The following is a 3896-nucleotide window of genomic DNA, read 5'->3' on the forward strand; positions in this document are numbered from 1 at the left end:
GAGGGTTCACTGTATGTGTAAGATCTCTATAATAAGAATCATATATCAAGAAAACATCCCACCCCTGTCCAACTCAAGTCTATCAGTGCAATCCTACTGAGTCCCTCTTCAGACAGCGCAGCTGATGCAAAGATGCAGAATGCAGGAGCATCACAGGCTGGTGGGTGCGAAGTCTTGTGGATCCAATGGCGCTGGAAGCATTGCAGGGCTCTGACAGCAAGCAGGGTCAGCCAGCAGGACGGTGAAGGCAGAGAGAAGGGGAGGTTCCCAGGACCTTCCTTATGAGAAGTCTATGCCCACAAGGAAGTACCATTAGGCTGTGACGTAATTGACACCCCTACACTTCAGGCTGACACGAAATTATGTAACCACATGTTCATAGCAAATACCTTTTCTCAACTCAAAAAGCAATTACACACATGGATTTTTCCAGATGGAAAGCACAGAAATCCAACTGACTACATTTGTGAGACCAGATGATGAGAAGCTCAATTTCAACAGCTAAAATGAGGCCAGAGGTTGACTGTGGAACAGACCACAAATTGTTCATATGTAAGCTCTGGTTGAAGCTCAAGGCAATTAAAACAAGTCCACTAGAGCCAAAATACAACATTGAGTACGTTCCACTTGAATTTCAAAAACATCTCAAGAATATCAAATGATGCAGGAGGGATCAAAAGATGGAAATACATTCCTTGTACCAAAAAGAACTAGTTGACATCCTACCATTTTAAGCGTAGCATGAGTAAGAATCAATGACACTGAAGGTAGAAGTTTAAGCTACCCTGAAAACATTAGCCAAAAACAAGCCTCCAGAAATTGGTGGAATACCCATTGAAAACTTTCATCAAGTTGAGAAAGCACTCACTTGTTTATGCTAAGAAATGCTGAAGACAGATACTTGGCCAACTGACTAGAAGAGATCCATATTTATACTCATTCAGTTGACCCAATAGAATGATCGGATGATAGGCCAATATAATTAATAGTACATGCGAGTAAAATTTTGCTGAAGATTACCCAATAATGGTTGCAGCAGTACATTGACAGGAAGGTTCAGGCCCAATTCAGAAAAGGATGTGGACCAAGGGATATACCATTACTGATGTCAGATAGATCTTGAGTTGAAACTAGAGAATACCAGAAAGATGTTTACTTGAGTTTTTTTGACTATGTTAAGGCGTTCAACTCTGTGGATCATAACAAACTACGGGTAATTTTGAGAATGGGAATTCCAGAATACCTCACTGTGCTCACGTGGAAGCTGTACATGGATCAAGAGGAACAAAAAAGGGTACACTGTACAGTATAAAATCAAGAAAAATGTGTCAGGGTTGGATCCTCTCACCAGACCCAAAGCCCATTAGCAGGCCACTGGAGATTGCCTTGCAGAGGGGTCTCGGGGAGGAGATAAGCCAGTCAGGGTGTGATGTAACAATGATGAAAAATACAACTTTCCTCTAGTTCCTAAATGCTTCCTCCCCGCTCCCACTACCATGACTCGAATTTGACCTTGCAAGTCTGGCTAGACCAGAGGATGTACACTGGTACAGATAGGAACTGAAAATCCAGGGAATCCAGGGCGGATGAGCCCTACAGGACCAATGGAGTGAGTGGCGAAACAGGGAGGGTAAAGGGAGAATGGGTAGGAAAGAGGGAACTGATTACAAGGAACTATATGTGACCTCCTCCCTGGGGGTCAGACAACCGAAGATTGGGTGAAGGGAGACATCGGACAGGGCAAGATATGACAAAATAACAATTTATAAACTATCAAGGGCTCATGAGGGAGGAGGGAGCGGGGAGGGAGGGGAAAAATGAGGACCTAATGCCGGGGGTTTAAGTGGAGAGAAAATGTTTTGAGAATGATGTACAAATGCGCTTTACACAATTGATGTGTGTATGGACTGCGATAACAGTTGTATGAGCCCCTAATAAAATGTTTAAAACAAATAAATAAATAAAATAAACTGATGAAGCAAGATATTCTGAGAACAAGGTGGGCCTGGCCCACCCTATAGCACTTTGAATCGCCTCAAATGCATTTGAATGTTGGACACTGAATGAAGCAGCCTGAAGGTGAACTGCTGCATTGGAATTAGGCTGCCGGCACAAAATAAGTCCCTAACAATAAATCTGTCTTGGAAGGTGGACAGTCAGAATGCTCCTTAAAGGCAAAGCTGGGGAGACTTCACCTCCCGTGCTTTGGACGGGTGACCTGGAGAGATGGGTCCCTGGAGAAAGACTGCATGCTTGGTAAAGTGGAGGGGCAGCGGTCAAGATGAACGTCCTCGGCAAGATGACCAGACAGTGACTCCCACAACGGGCTCCAACGTAAGAACATGGTTAGTACAGCACGGAACCAAGCAGTGTTTGCTCTGCTGTACACAGGGTTGCTATGAGACAAAGATGACTAGATGATCCCTAAGAACATGTAGATTAGTTGCTTCCTGCCCTTGAAGGGGACTGGGTACCTGGAGCCCTTGTGGGGGTAGTGTTGCTTTGTTCTTACGAATCCCATGGACAACAGAAACACTGCCTGGTCGTGTGCCATCCTTAAAATTGGTCTACATCTGAACCCATTTCATTGAAAGCCTTCCTTCTTTCTTTGGCTGACCCTCTACTACACAAAGTACTCTGCTGGTGAAGAATACGGAATATACTGTAGACTGCCAGAAGAATGAACAAATGTGTCTTGTGGTGGTAGAAGCAAGCAAATACAGTGGGTGGAACCCTAATAAGGTCATGGTTTTGTCATCTTGCTACACTTAACAGAGCCAGCAGCGGAACACATCCGTTGCACCAGAGGTCCCTGAGCAGAGAACCTCCTAGACCCAGCAAGATCTGTCAGTCTAGAGATGGTGCAAGCAGGTGAGAAGCCAAGGGGCTGTTTTCCAGTCCATGGAGGGAGGTGGTTAGCGTGAGGCTGGTTCACAGGAGCCAGAGGCTCGCTAGCAGAGTGACCTGCCTCGGGGCTAGTACTTGAGGGAGCTAGGCTCCAGGACACCCCAAGCAACAGGTGAACCCCTTCAGGCTAAGAGTACTAGTGGAGCAGAGAGCCTCCAGGCTCTTACTGAAGGAGCCAAACAGCTTCATTACCAAGTGACTGAGTAAGGCCAAGGCTAGGCCAAGAGCAGAGAGCCCTGCCTGTGGTCACGGCTGATGAGCCGTCCTGATCAGCGAATTATGTATCCGGAGGTGTTCTTGATCCGTAATTGCAACCTGCCATTTTCCTAATGAACCCCACAACTGTGACTTCATTGTGGCCATTGCAATAATGGGGGAGGGGGAGGAGGGTGGCTAGTGTTAATAGGGGAAAAGGTAGGAAACAAGGACTATCTGATTTCCCGCTCCCAGGAATCCGCCTTGGGCTGTGGGTCTTGACTCTCCTCCCCTTGGGAAGCCAGAGGAGATCCGGTGCCTCCCTCCTCTGCTCTCCCACCGTTTCTTACAGGCAGTCAGAGAGAGGGCTGCTTCCTGTTAGCCGTACCTCACCCCGGCAGGGCATTTCCCACCAACTGTTTCCTAACGCGTAACATGGAAGAAGTCCTCGAAAACCTCTAAGTTCCTTTCACATCGAGCTGACTACAAACTAAGGGCCCTCAGTCTTCCCTGCTCTCGCTTACTCAGAAGGGGGCGCTGTTCCGTTTCTCCTTCCTCTGGACTTTAGATTTGTCCCTAAGGTCACACTCCTGGCCGTCCCTGCAGTTGTTGTTAGGCACCTCGAGTGGATTTTGCCCACGGCAGCGTCAGGTGTCCAATGCTGGAATCTTGATGGGAGCCATTGCCTGGTGTTTCTCTTGCAGTCTTTCCCGGGCAGCGAGTCGATGCCCACTCAGAGCGACCCTACACGACAGGGAAGAACCATCCCTGTGAGTTTCCGAGACTGCTGGACG

Source organism: Echinops telfairi, unplaced genomic scaffold, assembly GCF_000313985.2.
Source record: "Echinops telfairi isolate 266 unplaced genomic scaffold, ASM31398v2 ScPeMD7_5868;HRSCAF=6743_0, whole genome shotgun sequence".
Lineage (NCBI taxonomy): Eukaryota > Metazoa > Chordata > Mammalia > Afrosoricida > Tenrecidae > Echinops > Echinops telfairi.